The 21,548-nt window shown below is 37.8% G+C and overlaps 2 long non-coding RNA genes across 3 annotated transcripts in view; both read left to right on the top strand.

Moving 5' to 3' along the window:
- Positions 1-4,940: 4,940 nt before the first annotated feature.
- Positions 4,941-9,554, top strand: LOC123524505 (uncharacterized). The gene is made up of 3 exons (XR_008370273.1): positions 4,941-5,041; positions 7,354-7,451; positions 9,158-9,554. It is a non-coding gene; the product is annotated as an uncharacterized LOC123524505 (long non-coding RNA).
- A 2,086-nt stretch (positions 9,555-11,640) lies between these two features.
- The window catches only part of LOC123524502 (uncharacterized), a 32,350-nt gene continuing 22,442 nt past the window's right edge, over positions 11,641-21,548 (top strand). Inside the window, exons 1-4 of one of the 2 annotated variants that reach the window (XR_008370272.1) lie at positions 11,641-12,488; positions 12,736-13,183; positions 14,319-14,465; positions 15,579-15,706. This is a non-coding gene — a long non-coding RNA (uncharacterized LOC123524502). The remainder of the gene's footprint in view (positions 12,489-12,735; positions 13,184-14,318; positions 14,466-15,578; positions 15,707-21,548) is intronic. The other variant, XR_006681289.2, reaches the window with a different exon arrangement.

Raw genomic sequence — 21,548 nt, 5'->3', positions numbered from 1 at the left:
TATTTTCTGTTGTCGCAATTTTCCATGTGGCTTGGACAAATAAATATGACGCAAACTTGTGATCTTTTTACAGTTATATAAGATATCATTTGTCTTTTTCATAATTCCAGCTCATATGGGTAGTTCACGATAAATATATTCATGAAAAATTGGTGTCCGGGCATTACTATCGAACATGTTAAAATTGGACGTTCTACAGACCCCTTTTCGGGTCCCTCTAATCCCCTGCAAACATGACGTCATTTCACAGGAAAAACCCTAAACTGGTAATACCGGAGCTAAGGTATTTTTATATGTTAATTGTTTTTAACCAGGTTTTCAACGAAAACCTGAGTTATTAGATTGGGGTAGATGTTGGTTGGGCGGGCGGGCGGCGGCGGCGGCGTCAAACTGGTGTTTCCGGTCAATAACTTTTGTTTCGGTAAAGATATTTGAATAAAACTTGGTATGTATGTAGCTTATATCAAGACAAAGGCTGGGATTGATTTTGGGGTTTCTGGGGTCAAGGTCAAGGTCACTGTTGCTTAAAATAGAAAAAGGGTTTCCGGTCAATAACTTTTGTTTCGGTAAAGATATTTGAATAAAACTTGGTGTATATGTAGCTTATATCAAGACAAAGGCTGGGATTGATTTTGTGGTTTCTGGGGTCAAGGTCAAGGTCACTGTTACTTAAAATAGAAAAAGGGTTTCTGGTCAATAACTTAACTTAGGAATGAGCTATCATGATGAAACTTGGTGTATAGAAAACTTATATAAAGTTGTAGCTTGGGATTGATTTTGGGGTTTCTGGGATCAAGGTCAAGGTGATTGTTACTAAAAATAGGGTCAGGGTTAGGTTAGGGTTAGGGTTAGCATATCTTCTACATGCATGGAGGGATTTTGATGTATGTTGGCACAATTGTTCACCATCATGAGACGGAATGTCATGCGCAAGAACCAGGTCCCTAGGTCTAAGGTCAAGGTCACACGTAGAGGTCAAAGGATACAAGAATGAAAACTTTGTCCGGAGCATATCTTCTTCATGCATAGAGGGATGTTGATGTAACTTGGCACAATTATACACCATCATGAGACGAAGTGCTTGCGCAGTTCCCTTCTTTAGAATTACTTCCCTTTGTTGTTACTATAAATAGCTTATATTGTAACTTTTTCATTACTAGACGTAGAGAAAATTCAAGACCACTTTTCTGTAGTACAACATGCATGTTACATTCAATTTTGAGGTGTATTTTGACCAATCTCTACCTGGTAAGGATTTCTCTGTTGTTTTTTTTGTATTTTTTTTTTCTTTAAGATCAACTTCCCTTAGTTGTTACTATAAATAACTTATATTGTAACTTTTTTATAATTGACCGTAGGGAAAAACCAAGACCACTTTTCTGTGGTACAACATAGTTGTTACTTTCTAATTTTAGGTGTATTTTAAGGTATCTCTACCTTGTAAGGAGTTTTTTTGTGGACTTAGAAAAACAAAAGAATTACAATGATTACTAAACAACCATAAAATTAAAATTACATCTGCAAATACAGGTGCTAGAGTAAAGAAATTTGCTTTGACGGGCGTATATTGTGACATTCTGGCACTCTTGTTTATTCTTATGAAAAGTGTTGAAAACCTGGTTTCGTGGCATTGCCGCGTTTCGTGTTATTTTCGTCCGTCCGTCCGTCCGTCCGTCGTCCGTCCGTCCGTCGTCCGTCCGTCTGTCCACACTTTCCTTTAAACAACATCTCCTCCTAAACCAACAAGCCAATTTTGATGAAACTTCACAGGGATGTTCCTTGGATGGTCTTCTCTAAAAATTGTTCAAAGAATTGAATTCCATGCAGAACTCTGGTTGCCATGGCAACCGAAAGGAAAAACTTTAAAAATCTTCTTCTCAAAAACCAGAAGCCCTAGAGCTTAGATATTTGGTGTGAAGCATTGCCTAGTGGACCTCTACCAAATTTGTTCAAATCATGACCCCGGGGTCAAAATTGACCCCGCCCCAGGGGTCACTTGATTTTACATAGAAAAATCTTAAAAAATCTTCTTCTCGAAAACCAGAAGCCCTAGACCTTAGATATTTGACATGTAGCATTGCCTAATGGACCTCTACTAAACTTTTACAAATCATGACCCCGGGGTCAAAATTGACCCCGCCCCAGGGGTCACTTGATTTTACATAGGAAAATCTTCAAAAAATTTCTAAAAATAAAGCAGAAGGCCTAGGTCTTAGATATTTCACAGTAGCATTGCCTAGTGGACCTCTACAAAATTTGTTCAAATCAGACCCCCGGGGTCAAAATTGACCCAGCCCCAGGGGTCACATTGATTTTACATAGGAAAACCTAAAAAATCTTCTTCTCAAAAAGCAGAAGCCCAAGAGCTTAGATATTTGACATGTAGCATTGCCTAGTGACCTCTACTAAAGTTGTTCAAATCATGACCCCCTGGGTCAAAATTGACCCCGCCCTAGGGTCGCTTGATTTTACATATGAAAATCTTCAAAATTTTCTTAAAATAAACCAGAAGCTAGAGCTAGATATTTCACATGTAGCATTGCCTAGTGGACCTCTACAACATTTATTCAAATCATGACCCCAGGTCAAAATTGACCCCGCCCCAGGGTCACTTGATTTTACATAGGAAAATCTTCAAAAATTTCTAAAAATAAACCAAAAGGCCTAGGTCTTAGATATTTGACGTGTAGCATTGCCTAGTGGACCTCTACAAAATTTCTTCAAATCATGACCCCCGGGGTCAAATTGGCCCCGCCCCATGGGTTACTTGATTGTACATAGAAAAATCTTCAATATTTCTAAAATAAAACCAAAGGCCTAGAGCTTAGATATTCGACATGTAGCATTGCCTATGTGACCTCTACAAAATTTTGTTCAAACATTGACCCCCCAGGGTCAATTGACCCAGCCCCAGTGGTTTACTTTATTGTACATTGGGAAATCTTCATAAATTTGCTTAAAATAAACCAGAAGGCCTAGATCTTAGATATTCGTATGTATTATTGCCTAGTCGACTTCTACAAACTTTATTCAAATCATGACCCCCGGGTAAAATTGGCCCCGCCCCAGGGGTACTTGATTGTACATTGGAAAATTTTCCAAAAAATTTCTAAAAATCATCAGTTTGACATTTGAAACATATTACTCTGGTGAGCGATCCAGGGTCATCATGACCCTCTTGTTTGACTTAGAAATTTTTGGTTAAGGTTTTGTATGTAAGCTGGTATCTCAGTAACCACTTGTGGGAATGGATTGAAACTTCACACACTTATTGACTGTGATAAACTGACTTACATTGCACAGGTTCCATAACTCTATTTTGCTTTTTTACAAAATTATGCCCCTTTTTCGACTTAGAATTTTTTGGTTAAGGTTTTGTATGTAAGCTGGTATCTCAGTACTCACTAATGGGAATGGATTGAAACTTCACACACTTGTTCACTGTCATGATCTGACATGCCCAAAGCAGGTCCCATAACTTTATTTTGCTTTTTTACAAAATTATGCCCCTTTTTCAACATAGAAATTTTTGATTAAGTTTTTGTATGTAAGCTGGTATCTCAGTATCCACTAATGGGAAAGGATTGAAACTTCACACACTAGTTCACTGTCATGAGCTGATAAGCACTATGCAGGTTCCATAACCCTATTTTACTTTTTTTACTAAATTATGCCCCTTTTTCGACTTTCTTATTCATTCAAGCGACAAGGCTGTTAAATAGTCGAGCGTTGCTGTCCTCCGACAGCTCTTGTTTTTTTTTTCAAAATTATGCCCCTTTTTCGAAATTTTTGGTTAAGTTTTTTGTATGTAAGCTGGTTCTCAGTTTCCACTAATGGGAAAGGATTGAAACTTCACACACTTGGTCACTGTCGTGATATGACATGCAATGCAAAGGGTCAATAACTCTACTTTGCATTTTACAAAATTATGGCGCTTTTTCAACTTAGGAGTTTTTGGTTAAATTTTTATGTGTAAGCTGGTATCTCAGTACCCGCTAATGGGAATGGATTGAAACTTCACACACATGTTCACTGTCATGAGCTGATAAGCACTTTACAGGTTCCATAACCCTGCTTTGCTTTACTAAATTATGCCTCATTTTATAATTTTTGTATTCATTCAATTGACAAGGCTGTTGAATAGTCGAGCGTTGCTGTCCTCCGACAGCTCTTGTTTATTTAAAACACTGGGATAAAGTTTGCAGCTGTATCTCGGTAACATATGTAATGGACTGAAACTTCACACAGTACTTCTCAGTCATAAATCTATTGCAGTAAGCAAGTTAGATTACTCTTGCTTGATTTTAGTTCAAAATATCACCGTTTTTGACTTAGAAAATTCGATGAAGTTTTGCATGCAACTATCACTATTTCGGTAACAAATACATGTATTGGATTGAAACTTCAAATCTTGCTTCCCAGTCCTCAAACCTACTGGAATTGCCAAGTTAGATAACTCTTTGTTGAACGGAGTTTAAATTATAGTCCGTTTTCGACCTAGAAAGTTTCGCATTTTAAGTTGTATCTCAGTAACGATTTAAACTGCACATAAGGCCTTTTCATAAAAAAAATACAGCTTGGGTGAAATTAATTCAAATTATGTCCTTTATTTCTCTTAAAAATTTTGTTTGAAGTTTTGCCTTCTAGTAGTTGTCATAATGAAACATCAATTTGTAATATATCAGAATAAAACGACTCAGTTATGTCAGTCTTGCCAAATTATAGCCCTTGTTTGACTTTAGTTGCCGAATAGGCGAGTACGCTGTCTTTTGGACAGCTCTTATGTACACTCATTTTGAAGCTTGGCTGAAATATCGTTCACTGATTTTCAGTCATTTATCTCATGCAAGTGATGTTTCAATGAAAACATGTTTTGCAAAACAGTTCTATTGCGAAGTGAGACATTAACGGTTAACAAAATCATGTTTTCTTGCTTTGTACATTTTAGGTTGTGATTTAGTGTTCAACGGCAAAGATCAATGCCATACATCATGGACGATCGCGGACGAAGGTATTGACAGGTCTGAACCATAAATGGGGAGTATGTTTTCAAATTTTCTTTGTCTGGAATTTCTATAGGTCCCACTAGAACAATTTTGTCACAGTTCTTAAAAATATCGTCCTGTGTCTTAAACACTCAACAGCGTTTCCATTGAAACATACAGCTACAACTAGGCAATAAATAAATGAATGACCGACGGTTATGCAGCAGATTTTAAGCGTATAAAGTTTTTATGTTTACTTTTTCTTTCTTGTGGCAATACTTTGATATATTTTTTCTGCTTGTACACATACCTTTCTGTATCTTTACACACAACAGGGTTACCATGGAAACTTACATTCACATCTAAAGTACCTCTACATATTTACAATGGTATAATGGATGACCGACGTTTAAATGTATATAGAGTGTGTATGTTTACTTTTTTATTCTTTGTGACAACACTTTGATGTTTGTTTCTCTTTTTATGCCCCCCTTCGAAGAAGGAGGGGTATATTGTTTTGCAGATGTCAGTCGGAAGGTCGGTCTGTCGGTCGGTCTGTCGGTCGGTCGGAATGTAGACCAATCCATTTCCGGATGATAACTCAAGAACGCTTGGGCCTAGGGTCATGAAAGTTGATAGGGAGGTTGGTCATCACCAGCAGATGACCCCTATTGATTTTGAGGTCTGTATGTCAAAGGTCAAGGTCACAGTGACCCTGAATAGTAAAACGGTTTTTGGATGATAACTCAAGAACACTTGGGCCTAGGATCATGAAAGTTGATAGGGAGGTTGGTAATGACCAGCAGATGACCTCTATTGATTTTGAGGTCAGTATGTTAAAGGTCAAGGTCACAGTGACCCTGAACAGTAAAACGGTTTCCGGATGATAACTCCAGAACGCTTAGGCCTAGGGTCACGAAAGTTGATAGGAAAATTGATAGTTAGGTTGGCCATGACCAGCAGATGATCCCTATTGATTTTGAGGTCATTAGGTCAAAGGTCAAGGTCACATAGGCCTGGAACAGTTAAAACAGTTTCTGATCTTCTTGTCCAAAACCATAGGGCCTAGGTCTTTGATATTTGGTATGTAGCAAAATCTAGTGGTCCTCTACCAAGATTGTTCAGATTATTTCCCTGGGGTCAAATATGGCCCCATCCCAGGGGTCACATGGTTTATATAGACTTATATAGGAAAAAACTTTGAAAAACCTTTTGTCCAAAACCACAGGGCCTAGGGCTTTGATATTTTTGTATATGACATCATCTAGTGGTCCTCTACTATGATTGTTCAAATTATTCCCCTAGGGTCAAATATGACTCCGCCCTGGGGGTCACATGGTTTACATAGACTTATATAGGGAAAAAACTTTGAAAATCTTCTTGTCCAAACCACAAAGACTATGGCTTTGATATTTTGTAATGTAGCATCATTTAGTGGTTCTGTACCAAGTTTGTTCAAATTATCCCTCTAGGGTCAAATATGGCCCTGCCCCAGGGGTCATATGGTTCATATAGACTTATATAGGGAAAAACTTAGAACCTTCATGTCCATAACTTACATCATTCAAATTTTGACAACATGTATAGTTTTGAGTGGCAAGATGAACCTTGACATGAGTTGACCTTGATCTTGACCTAGTGACCTACTTTCACATTTCTGTAGCCTTCAAATTTGGACCACATGCATAGGTTTGTGTACCGAAAAAAACTTTGACCTTGTTATTGACCTAGTGACCTACTTTCACACTTCTGAAGGTACAGGCTTCAAATTTGGACCACATGCATAGTTTTTTGTTCCAAAATAAAATTTGACCTTGATTTTGACCTAGTGACCTACTTTCACATTTCTCAAGCTACAGCCTTCAAGTTTGAACCACATGCATAGTTTTGTGTACCGAAATGAACTTTGATCTTGAGATTGACCTAGTGACCTACTTCCACATTTCTGAAGGTACAGGCTTCAAATTTGGATAGCGTGCATAATTTTGTGTTCCGAGATAAAATTTGACCTTGAAATTGATCTAGTGACCTGCTTTCACATTTCTCAAGCCACAGCTTTCAAATTTGGACCACATACACATTGTTTTGTACTGAAATGAAATTTGACATTGATTTTGACCTTGAGCTAGTCTTGAAATTTGGAACATTCAAAAATGGCTCAGTGGATGGTGCCAAGATCACTCTGTAATCTCTTGTTAGGTTAATAGGTTAAAGGTCAAGGTCAGATTAAAACAGAATGGTAGAACTTCTGTTTACAGTGAGCATATAATTTCTGTTCCTTGTGCAATTACTGAATGCATCAAGGGGGGCATTTCGTGTTTGACGAGCTCTTGTTACACATGCATTTTTGTATCTATACACACAACAGGGTTACCATGGAAACGTACCTCTACATAGAAGCAATGAAGCTGCAGTAGTGTAATAGCCAACCTGTACAAAGTTATATAGCAGATTTCAGACTGTAGGGTGTGTATGTTTACTTTTTCATTTCTTGTGGCAACACTTTTATTTGTTTCTCGTTTTACACATGCCTTTCTGTATCTATATACACAACAGGGTTACCATGGAAACTTGTATCTACATCCCCGCAGTTGTATAATGGATGACGGACGTTCAGATGTAAAAAGTTACACAGCAAATTTTGGAGCATATAGGTTGTGTATGTTTACTTTTCATTTCTTGTAGCAACACTTTGATATACTTGTTTCTGTTTTTGTACCCCCCGACAACAAAGTTGTAAGGGAGGGTATACTGGTTTCAGGTTGTCTGTCTGTCTGTCTGTCTGTCCGTCCGTCTGTCTGTCCGTCTGTCCGTAGACGCAATCTTGTGCGCACCATCTCTCCTTATCCCCTTGACAGAATTTGATGAAACTTCACACAAGTGATCAGTACCAACAGTAGTTGTGCATGGGGCATGTTAGGTTCTTTTAGAAAAAAAATTTGCAGAGTTATGGGACTTTGTTTTTTTGTTACTATACTATATATATACATAGACACAATCTTGTGCGCACCTTCTCTCCTCATCCCCTTGACACAATTTAATGAAACTTCACACAAGTGATCAGTACCAACAGTAGTTGTGCATTGGACATGTTAGGTTCTTTTAGAAAAAAAATTCCAGAGTTATGGGACTTTGTTTTTTTTGTACTATACTATATACATAGACACAATCTTGTGCGCACCATCTCTCCTTATCCCTTGACAGAATTAATGAAACTTCACACAAGTGATCATACCACAGTAGTTGTGCATGGGGCATGTTAGGTTCTTTTAGAAAAAAAATTTGCAGAGTTATGGGACTTTGTTTTTTTGTTACTATACTATATACATAGACACAATCTTGTGCGCACCTTCTCTACTCATCCCCTTGACACAATTTAATGAAACTTCACACAAGTGATCAGTAACAACAGTAGTTGTGCATTGGACATGTTAGGTTCTTATAGAAAAAAAATTCCAGAGTTATGGGACTTTGTTTTTTTGTTACTATACTATATACATAGACACAATCTTGTGCGCGCCATCTCTCCTCATCCCCTTGACATAATTTAATAAAACTTCACACAAGTGATCAGAAACAACAGTAGTTGTGCATGGGGCATGTTAGGTTCTTTCAGAAAGAATTTTTTGCAGAGTTATGGGACTTTGTTTTTTTGTTACTATACTATATACATAGACACAATCTTGTGCGCACCATCTCTCCTCATCCTCTTGACACAATTTAATGAAACTTTACACAAGTGATCAGTAACAACAGTAGTTGTGCATGGGGCATGTTAGGTTCTTTCAGCCACAAAAATTGCAGAGTTATGGGACTTTGTTTCTTGTTAACGTACTATGTACATACAGTCTGCATATGCAATTTTGTGCGTGCCTAATCTACCAAACCCTTGCACACAATTTAATGAAACTTCACACAAGTGATCAGTACCAACCCTAGTTGTGCATGGTGCATGTTACTTTCTTTTAGATAAATATTCTGCATAGTTATGGGACTTTGTTTTTTGTTACTATACTGTATACATACAGTCTATATATACATACAGTCCACATAATTATGCAATCTTGTGTGCGTCAAATTGCAATGTACTGTCAGTGCATGCGGGGGGGTACATTCATCACCTTTAGTGATAGCTCTAGTTACACATGCATTTCTGTATCTATATACACAAGAGGGTTACCATGGAAACTTAATCTACATCTAGCCATTGATATAAATGGATGACCTATATCGACGTCTACAATCATCAGTGAGAGAAATTCTGCAAACGATCACGTGAATATGCTTGGCTCCAAGACCTGTAAATGAATTCAGGTAAGAATTGAATTTAAACAGGAATATGGGTAATAGGTGCCTCTACCTTGTATGTTTTCATTTCGTAATGATTTGTGTTCGGTGTTTGCTGTATTGTCAGAAATTCGTTTTCAGTGACTACTTGGTTATGTTTGACGTGGTGTTTGCGGTAGTGTTTTATGGTGGTGTTTTAGTGTTTGTGGCGGTGTTTGTGGTTGTATTTGTGGCGGTGTTTTAGTGTTTCTGGCGGTGTTTGTGGTTGTATTTATGTTGGTGTTTGTGGTTGTATTTGTGGCAGTGTTCTAATGTTTGAGGCGGTGTTTGTGGTTGTATTTGTGTTGGTGTTTGTGGTTGTATTTGTGGCAGTGTTTTAGTGTTTGCGGTGGTGTTTATGTGTTGTGGTGGTGTTTTGTGCCAGTGTTTTAGTGTTTCTTGTGATGTTTGTGGTGTCTTCATTGTGGTCTTTTCAGTTGTAAATGATGTATTTGTGTCGGTGTTTGTGGTTGTATTTGTGGCGGTGTTTTAGTGTTTGTGGTTGTATTTGTGGCGGTGTTTGTGGTTGTGGTTGTATTTGTGGCGGTGTTTGTGGTTGTATTTGTGGCGGTGTTTTAGTGTTTGTGGTGGTGTTTATGTGTTGTGGTGGTGTTTTGTGCCGGTGTTTTAGTGTTTCTTGTGATGTTTGTGGTGTCTTCATTGTGGTCTTTTCAGTTGTAAATGATGTATTTGTGTCGGTGTTTGTGGTTGTATTTGTGGCGGTGTTTTAGTGTTTGTGTCGGTGTTTGTGGTGGTGTTTGTGGTTGTATTTGTGGCGGTGTTTGTCGGTGTTTGTGGTTGTATTTGTGATGTATTTGTGGCGGTGTTTGTGGTTGTATTTGTGGCAGTGTTTTAGTGTTTGTGTCGGTGTTTGTGGTTGTATTTGTGTCGGTGTTTGTGGTTGTATTTGTGGCGGTGTTTGTGGTTGTATTTGTGGCGGTGTTTTAGTGTTTGTGGTGGTGTTTATGTGTTGTGGTGGTGTTTTGTGCCGGTGTTTTAGTGTTTCTTGTGATGTTTGTGGTGTCTTCATTGTGGTCTTTTCAGTTGTAAATGATGTATTTGTGTCGGTGTTTGTGGTTGTATTTGTGGCGGTGTTTTAGTGTTTGTGTCAGTGTTTGTGGTTGTATTTGTGGCGGTGTTTTAGTGTTTGTGGGGGTGTTTGTGGTTGTATTTGTGGCAGTGTTTGTGGTTGTATTTGTGGCGGTGTTTTAATGTTTGTGGTTGTATTTGTGGCAGTGTTTTAGTGTTTGCGGTGGTGTTTGTGTGTTGTGGTGGTGTTTTGTGCCGGTGTTTTAGAGTTTCTTGTGATGTTCGTGGTGTCTTCATTGTGGTCTTTTCAGTTGTAAACGATGCGGTTTGAGATGTTTTGTCAAAATGGTTTTTTGTTGCTGCGGATTATTTCTCGAATCGGGTTCTTCATCTTTTGTTCCTTTACACTGTATTTTGTTCTTACGATGATAAATATGGTTTTACTATTTATTCATGTACACAGTTATGTAAATAAGTTAAAACGATGAGACAAAAAATTATTAAAACACATCGCACAAGTTTAGATAGCTGCCAAGACTACCATGAAATATACAAACGACAGATATAAGGTGCAGACGACATTTTGGTAATGGCATGCAACTGTTTTATTTTATGTCTGCTTTTTAATACCCCGCCACAAATGGTGGGGGTTATAGGAATGGTCTCCGTCCATCCTTCTGTCCGTCATTCTGTCTGTCAGTAACACTCGTGTCCGCTCCATATCTCCTAAACCCCTTGAAGGATTTTCATGAAACTTGGGTCAAATGATCACCTCAGAACGACGATGTGCAGAACCCATGAGTCAGCCTTGTCGGCTCAAGGTAAAGGTCACAACTCAAGGTCAAAGGATTGAGCCTTCCATTTTGTGTCCGCTGTATATCTCCTAAACCCCTTGAAGGAATTTTATAAAACTTGGGTCGAATGATCACCTCATGAAGACGATGTGCAGAACCCATGAGTCAGCCTTGTCGGCTCAAGGTCAAGGTCACAACTCAAGGTCAAAGGTTTGAGCCTTCCATTTTGTGTCCGCTGTATATCTCCTAAATCCCTTGAAGGAATTTTATAAAACTTTGGTCAGATGAGCGCCTCATCAAGACGATGTGCAGAACCCATTAGTCAGCCATGTAGGCTCAAGGTCAAGGTCAAAACTTAGGGTGAACGGTTTGAGCCTTCCATTTTGTGTCCGCTCTATATCTCCTACACCCCTTGAAGGATTTTCATTAAACTTCGGTCAAATGATCACCTTATCAAGGCGATGTGCAGAACTAATGAGTCAGCCATGTAGGCTCAAGGTCAAGGTCACAACTGATAGTATAAGGTTTGAGCCTTCCATTTTATGTCTGCTCTGTTTGTCCTAATTCCCTTTAAGGATTTATATGAAACTTGAGTCAAATGATCACCTCATCAAGGTGATGTGCAGAAATGAGTCAGCCATGCCGGCTCAAGGTCAAGGTCACAACTCGAGGTCAAAGGTTTGAGCCTTCCATTTTGTGTCCACTCTGTATCTCCTAAACCCCTTGAAGAATTTTCATCATACTTGGGTCAAATGATCACCTCATCAAGAACTCATAAGTCAGCTGTGTCAACTCAAGGTCAAGGTCACAACTCAAGGTCAAAGGTTTGAGCTCTGTATCTCCGAAACCCCTTGAAGGATTTTCATGAAACTTGGGTCAAGTGATCAACCCATTTTTTTGTGTGCAGAATTCGTGAACCATGTCAATTCAAGGTCAAGGTCACAGCTTAAGGTCAAAGGTTATTCCTTTCACTGTCCATAGCAGTGGCGGAGGATTTAGCTGTCTTTCAGACTGCCTTGTATTCCTTTAGTTTTGTATAGCTATTTTTTACACTAGAATGATGGAGTACTTGGGAAAATATGTCGCAGCAGGATATAGGGATGCATCGCACTGCTCTTTATCATGAACAGGTTTGTGCATTGCTACTTCTGTTACCATTTTTGCATGCTTTTCTCTGCAGATTTTTCCAAATTGGTGGCGGATGTTTAATACAAGCACATGTGAAGATATAATGTTGTAGATGTTGCAACTATGGTGCTTGATATTGACAAACACGTGCATGGATGTCATGTTTTAGATTTCACAATGGTTAAGTGGATGGTGCAGCTTGGTCCTTTTTCTAAGGCACAACAGGGTATGTACTTTTTCTGTACAATTAGTTTATTTCTTTGGTTAGTTTTATATCAAAGTGCAGTTTTCAAGCACGTTATGCACATTCATTTTTATTTTATAACTTTTCTACAAATTTATGCTCAAGCCCGCATTATTTAAATTCTTTTTTTATTGTAAACCTATCAAATGTTAAATAACGACTAGCAGTATTCAGTTAGCAGCGCATGATTTTTTAACCTTTAGAAAGCTAAGGTTGACTTCTCTTCCAGCCAGAGTGACTGAAGAGCTTAGGGCATGCGCATACAGTTTCTGGCTTTGGTGATTGTAAAGCTCGAAGTATTTGATGAGAAACTCAGACTATACGGCAAGAAGCAGTTTCCTGGATCATACACTTAAGGACGTATAATCTAGTAAACAGTGTCTTTTCATTTTCAAAGAGGGTTGACATACCCAGCTTTCCAAGTATTGGTGAGAAACCCAGGAAAAATGCAATGCGGCTATTTATTTTATTGTATTAACAGGAAGAAACTTTTAATTGATGGAACTATAACTTCCGAAGGACAACCTTGCTGGTACCATAAAGCTGCTGATAACCAGAGGTGCACTAGTACCAGTCAGTACCGGTCACCAGAGATGCACTGGTACCCTATTGATGCCTATCATCAGAGGTGTGCTGGGCCCCTTATGTCAACATATTAATCAACTGTTTTCGGCCAGGTAGGCAGCTTGCTTGCTTTAGAATTGCCATTTACGCGGTACGAGTTCGAGCAAGAATTTGCATTACACTTTTGGTTTCTGACTTTAGCCTTGTGCTTGATGGAGAGCTAAATTCTACTGGTAAAGTAATTTAATTCGGTTATCTTGAGCTTACTGACTTATCTGAAACAATGTAAAATATGATAGGCACACCGGAAGTTGCTGTTGATATAGGCTAATGTCTGGGCCTGTCACATAAGTTTCCTTATGTTTCCTGTATATGTTGAGAGATTTGACTGGTAGTTATTAAATTTTACAAAATAATTATTTCAGTAACTGAACCTAACCCATATCATTCTGTCATGCTGGACATGATTGATTCTGCTTTTGCGACCAGTGTAGATCATGATCAGCCTGCACATCCATGCAGTCTGATCAAGATCTGTATTGTTCGCCATTCAGTCAGTATCTTTTTGGTAAGCACCCCCTATTAACAGTCAATGGTACTGTCCAAATTGAAAGATGGACAGGTTCATAATAGAAATTTAGCAGGGTAAGGGTTAAGAATAATATCCACATGATATAAGAGGATTTCTAACAAGACAAATAGTTTTCAGTTAGGTCTATATCTAGCAGACGACACCAGTTGACACCAGTAGCGGATGGTCTGATGCCTGGAGTTACCTTCAAGTATAAAACTTTGATAAAGTAGAATTGAATTTAATTGTCGTCATCACGAACAGTGATACTGACTTGTATAACATACAAATCTCAAAGGTGATGCCATATCAACCCTAAACTGAAGAGTGTGCTCTGTCTTAGAGAGTGTATCACTTGGCAACTCATAGATCAATTGCTTCATCAGATTATATGACTAAAAATAATTTAGTGTCATATGCTGTCTTTTTTATAGTGCAGAAATTTATAAATGTAAGACCTGTAGGTAATTAGATTAATTTAGAGAAATATGCACGAGTTCTGCAGCGGAAATATTGAGCAATATTCATCTGCTAGAGAACGAGTGCATATTTCCTCGATACAAATCTAATAATTTTTTATCACATACGCATCTACACTAAATTATGAAATATCAAAATATTTCAGTTCCATTATAACTTGGAATTTGTAATTGATTATGTAATAAATAAATTTTCAGCACTGTTTGATGGTCTCAATGGAATTCAAGGCTTAGTGGACATGTTGTCTGTATTTGGCCTGTCGTGCTCATGTTAGAGAGCTCTTCCACACCTCTTGCACAAAATGGAAAATCCTTGATGGCCGGACAGACAAAGAACTCAGTTGGGTAAAGTGAAATGAGACGCACCATGTGAAAACCAACACAGTGCCTTTGCGGCCAGCATGGATCAAGACCAGCCTGCGCATCCGCGCAGTCTGGCCAGAATCCATGCTATTGGCTTTCAAAACCTACTGCAATTAGAGAAACTGTTAGCGTTCAGCTTGGATCCTGACCAGATTGCGCAGAGGCGCAGGCTGGTCTGGATACATGCTGGTCGCAAAAACACTGTTGGTTTTCTCATGATGCAGCTCAAATATTACTTCACAACGTTTATTTGTTATTTAAATTGCTTTGTATGCAGAGGTTAAAATAAAATTCCATCAACACGGTAGAAGGTATTGCGACCAACAAATGTATTATATGAATAATATTGCCGTATAAATTCCTGACACAATGTGCTCACATAGACTGGCAATTGTGGTTATAATGGTCGATTATTCGACTCCTTAAATGGAGTCGCTGATTCGAACCCCGATGAGAGAGGACTTTGATCGCCGCGGTATCTGGTGAGGTGCGGGTACTGGTCAGAAACCAGCTTGCAAAATTATGAAAATAGATCTGATTTCAATAACTATTTTTTTTTGCACGCATTAAAGGTGAATTATGACACGACGTAAATTGTTAGATATATTTCAAGCTCACGGTGTCAAAGGTTCATGAGTATATAGTGTATGAACCATCTGTCCGTCCGTCTGTCACATTTCTGTTGTACTGGCTACTCTTACAGTTTATATCTTATTGAAATAAAACTTGGTATACAACATTAACATTTAATTGACATGCCCATATTGTCCTGATTTTCATGTGACATTCTTTTTGAGTAATAGTCCTTTTCCGGACTTTGACACTTTGAAATGTTACAACTAGATCAGAACATAGTGTACACAGCTTCACATATAGTTTCCGCCAATTTCCAATGAAACAAAGTGGACCCACAGTATTGTCAATGGTCCGAAGTCAACGATATTAAACAATATGTATTATAGGCAAGAGAAAGTGAAAAGACATGCCTGGCAATCGGTTGCCAATCATTAAGCTATACTTTGCATATTTTTATTGAATTTCATGGATTTCAATGGTTAATGTAGTACAAGGTGTATAAAGTATCAATTATTTCAGGTTTAAAAAGGCAAGAAGATAGTGTTTTACGTTGCTGAAAGACATAGAAAAGAACCGATTGCAGAAAAATATCACCATGCCATCCTGTGTTTGTTATTTCCGATAGATGGCAGCGCAATGCATTCCAGGTAATACGTTTATAAGTCTGTTTGATACTGACCCTGTCTGTAAGCAATTTATGATTAATTTTTAATTTTGTGACATTTATTATGCAATAGTTTCTTTTTAAGCACGACTAAGTGAATATGTAGAGAGCTATCCTACTCACCATTTCATTGGCATCGCGATCTGCGGCATTTTAGATTCTTTGCTAAAGTTTTTACGTACTGTTGTTACTCAAACATAAAATATTTGTTCTTCTTCATTATTTACATGATATGATTAAGGTCCACTTCCTATTAATTTATTTTTCATTTCCTATGTCTTGAAGACGCAGGAGGTAGTATTTGACTTTCGTCTGTCATTCTATCCTCTTACAGTTTCCTTTGACTTTACCAATACAACAACTACATCTGAAGCCCGATATATATCATCAGCATAAAGTAGAGAAATGTACATTGTAGGGACTTTCATGTTTTATTAGTCCCCTACTGGTTGAAAACCAGTTTTGGGGACTATAGGAATGCAGGGTTTTTTTTCGGCCGTTTTTATAGCCGTTATTCGGCTATATTCCCAATGCCAAAAAGTATGTATTTTTCCCAAAATGAGTGCAAAAATTCCCAATCTACAATCTGAAAAAAATTTCATCAAAATTGCACAAAAATTGCACAAAAATTGACCAAATTATGGACAATTTTGTAATGGAAGTCTGTTAAAGAGGTTGTACAATGTGAAATAAGTGTATGAGAAAGTGCTTAAACTTTCACATCCTTACTATATCCTATGGGACTAAATATTTCCCAATTTGGAACATTTACGCATCAAAATTCCCAATTTTGGGGGTATAGGCTATGTTCCCAAATTAGCTAGAAAAACCCTGGAATGCGCTTTTCCGTCTGTCATTCCATCCATCCGTCCGCAATTTCGTGTTCAGCCCTTAACTGTCATTTATGCAGGGATTTTAATATTACTTGGCACAAATGTTCCCATGATGAGACGACATAACATGCGCAAACCCCGGACCCCTAGCTCAAAGGTCAAGGTCACAATTGGAGGTCAAAGGTCAACAGGGCTATTTTCCTGACCGGTCCATAACTCTGCCATCCATGAAGGGATTTTAATATAACTTGGTACCAATGTTCACCATGATGAGACGACATGTCATGCAAAAAATCTGGACCCCTGGCTTAGAGGTCAAGGTCACAATTGGAGGTCAAAGGTCAACAGGGCTTTTTTCCTGTTCAGTCCATAACTCTGCCATCCATGAAAGGATTTTAATATTACTTGGCACAAATGTTCCTCATGATGAGACGATGTACATGCGCAAAACCCAGACCCTTAGCTCAAAGGTCAAGGTCATAATTGGATGTCAAAGGTCAACAGGGCTTTTTTCCTGTCTGGTCCACAACTCTGCCATCCATGAAGTAATTTTGATATTACTTAGCACAAATGTACCTCATTATCAGACGATTTGTCATGCACAACTTTCAGACCCCTAGCTCAAAGGTCAAAGTCACACTTGGTAGTCAAATGTTAATATGGTATGAACAAGGTCTATTTTGTGTCCGGTCCATAACTCTGTCATTCGTCAAGGGATTTTAATATTACTTGGCACAAATGTTCCCCATGATGAGATGATGTGTCATGCGCAAATCCCATACCCCTTGCTCAAAGGTCAAGGTCACAATTGGGGGTCAAAGGTCAACAGGACTTTTTTTCCTGTCCAGTCCATAACTCTGCCATTCGTGAAGGGATTTTAATATTACTTTGCACAAATGTTCCCCATAATAAGACCACGTGTCATGTGCAAAAGCCGGACACCTAGCTCTAAGGTCAAGGTCACAATTGGAGGTCAAAGGTCAACAGGGCTTTTTTCCTGTCTGGTCCAGGACTCTGTCATGTATCAAGATATTACAATATTACTTGGCATAAATGTACCCCATGATGAGACGACGTGTCATGCGCAACTACCAGAACCCTAGCTTAAAGGTCAAAGTCACACTTAGAGATCAAAAGTCAAATTCAAGAATGACTTTGTCCGGAGATTTCTTCTTCATGCATGGAGGCATTTTGATGTAACTTGGCACAAATATTCACCACCATGAAGCAGCATTGTTTTTAGAATTACCTCCCTTTGTTATTACTATAAATAGATTATATTATAACATTTTTATTACTGGCTGTAGGGAAAAATTGAGACCACTTTTCTGTAGTCAACATTCATGTTACATCCAATTTTTAGGTGTATTTTGACCTATCTACCTGGTAAAGAGTTTCTTGTGGACTTACATTATATAGATTTTTTTAGCTCACCTGTCACATAGCAGAGCTCCAGATAAGCTGCGTATTTGCGTATTTACGCAATTAAAATTGCAGAAAACCCAATTGAATTCATACAGTGTGCGTACTGAAACGCAATTAAAATTCCTAATACCCAATTCGTAAAAAATAGCTTGCGTATCGCATTTTCCTTATAACTAGAACGGGTACGAGACTTTAACGCAAGATTTGACTGACTGGTTATACGTTACTGCAGAACAGGTTGCAATTTATCGGAAAAATAACAGGACCATTCAGTCGGCTGATCGGTGTTATTTGGATGCTTTGTAAACAATTTTACGCCGATAAAATGTAAAGAGGTTGCAGGAAAAAACATTGTTGCAGCACAAACAAACAAATTAGTGGGATATTTTGCTGTTCAACAATGACAGTTATCTGTTTGTGACGATGTAGTGTCACCAATACTGGATGACATCTTTTGGGAGAATGCATATTGCGGTGACCACATCGTTCGGGATATTGTGGATGAACTGATCTCAGACTGCATTAAAAGTGAAAAAGAAAACAACAGTATGAAACATTCATTACAATTTTAAATACATTTTTGTATTAAACATTGAAGGGCGCCATTAAAATACTTAGTCAGTTCTGTTTAATGATATATACCATGTATACTGTAAGCAAAAAAATACTCAATTGTTAGTGGGAGATTGGTAAAATACCCAATTGGTTTTAGCAAATACCCAATTACTTCTGAAAAGGCTGGGTAATGATATTATTTTTACCCAGTTCAAATTTCCAATACCCAATTCAGACAAAAAGTGATGGGTAAATACTTAATTGCACCAAAAGCTTATCTGGAGCTCTGCATAGTGACAAGGTGAGCTTTTGTGATCACCCTTCATCCGTCGTCCGTCCGTCTCGTGCGTCCGTGCGTCAACAATTTCTTGTCTGCACCATAATGGTTTCATTTATGATTTTATTTTAACCAAAATTGCACACAACTTGTATCACCATAAGATCTCGGTTCCTTTCTTGAACTGGCCAGTTCCCATCATAGGTTTCAGAGTTATGGCCCCTGAAAGGGCCAAAATTAGCTATTTTGACCTTGTCTGCACAATTGCAGCTTTATTTATGATTTGATTTTTACCAAACTGGCACACAACTTGTATCACCATAAGATCTTGGTTCCTTTCTTGAACTGGTCAGTTTCCATTATGGGTTCCAGAGTTATGGCCCCTGAAAGGGCCAGAATTAGCTATTTTGACCTTGTCTGCACAATAGCAGCTTCATTTATGATTTGAATTTAATCAAACTTGCACAAAACTTGTGCCACCATAAGATCTCGGTTCCTTTCTTGAACCGGCACGATCCCATAATGGATTCCAGAGTTATGGCCCCTGAAAGGGCCAAAATTAGCTATTTTGACCTTGTCTGCACAATAGCAGCTTCATTTATGATTTGATTTTAACCAAACTTGCACAAAACTTGTATCATCGCAAGATCTTGGTTCGTTTCTTGAACTGGCCAGATTCCTTCATGGGTTTTAGAGTTATGGCCCCTTAAAGGTCCAAAATTGGCTATTTTGGCTTTTGCAGCCATATAGAGACTTCATTTATGGTTTTATTTGATACAAACTTCCAAAATATCTTCAACAACAATAAATCTTGGATCCCATGACAAATCAGATCCATTCGTAGGTTCCAGAGTTATTTTATATCTGATTACCTCCCCTGATTGTAATCAAAATGGATTTATATCAGTAAGTACTTATAGGACTTATTTGAAATTTCATTATTGTCATTAGTTGGACTGAGCCAATGAGGGTAGATAACTATAGACTGATTTTATGTCAAATTACCTCCCTTTATTTCAAATTGAAATGGGTATATCTCCGTAACTAATGAAGATACTGATCTGAAATTTCATTTATGTCAACAGATTTATTTGGCAGATCATTCTTTTGTTAACTTACAATCATTTTATTCTTTTAATTACTTCCCTTTTACGTTACTTTAAATAGCTTGTTTTTAGTAACTTTTTTATTATTGGCTGCAGGGAAAACCCGAGACCACTTTTCTGTGGTACAACATGGATGCTACCTCCAATTTTTAGCTCATCTGATTTTTTGAAAAAAAATGATGAGTTATTGTCATCACTTGAGCGGTTGTCGGCGTAGGCGTTGCCTAGTTAAGTTTTATGTTTAGGTCAGCTGAAACTTGGAATACTTGTTCACAATCATAAGCTGACCCTGTATAGCAAGAAACATAACTCCATCTTGCTTTTTGCAAGATTTATGGCCCCTTTTGTACTTAGAAAATATCAGATTTCTTGGTTAAGTTTTATGTTTAGGTCAACTTTTCTCCTAAACTATCAAAGCTATTGCTTTGAAACTTGGAATACTTGTTCACCATCATAAACATAACTCCATCTTGCTTTTTGCAAGAATTATTGCCCCTTTTGGACTTAGAAAATCAGTTTTCTTGGTTAAGTTTTATGTTTAGGTCAGCTTTTATCCTAAACTATCAAAGCTATTGCTTTGAAACTTGCAACACTTGTTCACCATCATAAGCTGACCCTGTACAGCAAGAAACATAACTCTGTCCTGCTTTTTGCAAGTATTATGGCCCCTTTTGGACTTAGAAAATATCTTGGTTAAGTTTTATGTTTAGTTCAACTTTTTCTCTTAAACTATCAAAGCTATTGCTTTGAAACTTGCAACTCTTGTTCACCATCATAAGCTGACCCTGTACAGCAAGCAACATAACTCCATCCTGCTTTTTGCAATAATTATTGCCCCTTTTGGACTTAGAAAATCATTTTCTTGGTTGAGTATTATGTTTAAGTCAACTTTTCTCATAAACTATCAAAGCTATTGCTTTAAAACTTGCAAGTTTTTCACCATCATAAATGGACACTGTACATCAAGAAATGTAACTCTATCCTGCTTTTTGCAAGAATGATGGCCCTTTTTAGACTTAGAAAATCATGGGTAGGACAATATTTCAATTATACAAAAAAAATCAAATGAGCGTCAGCACCCGCAAGGCAGTGCTCTTGTTAGGTGTATTTTGACATATGTGTACCTTGTAAGAATTTTTTTTTTCTTTTTGGTTTAATTTCTTCCCTTTGTTGTTCCTGTCCTTTGGACGTAGATATTTTTTCAGAGAACCTTCTTGTCCTGAAGTACAATGATAACAGGTGAGCGATATAGGGCCATCATGGCCCTCTTGTTGTTTTGTTTTGTTTTGTTTTAGGATTAATTTCCCTTTGTTGTTACTATAAATAACTGATATGATAACTTTTTTATAATCGGCCAAAAAATTCCATTATGCAAATTTTAATCCAAGTGTTTTGTTATAACATATTGTTTATACATTATTGACAGATATCAGTTCATTATGTTATACTGCAGTAGAGAAAATTAGGGGCCTTCCAGTAGGGGACTTTTTATTGCATGGCAATACTTCATTCACTTGTTATTATTATACTCATTTTTAGCTCCACGATTCGGAGAATAGGGGTGCTATTCTACTCGCACCGGTGTCAGCGTGAGTTTTCTTGGCTAAAGTTTTTCGGCAACCTTTGTAT

This window comes from Mercenaria mercenaria, chromosome 3 (genome assembly GCF_021730395.1).
Source record: "Mercenaria mercenaria strain notata chromosome 3, MADL_Memer_1, whole genome shotgun sequence".
Classification (NCBI taxonomy): Eukaryota; Metazoa; Mollusca; class Bivalvia; order Venerida; family Veneridae; genus Mercenaria; species Mercenaria mercenaria.
Note: the sequence above shows the minus strand (reverse complement) of the source record. Positions and strands in the feature narration are given on the sequence as shown.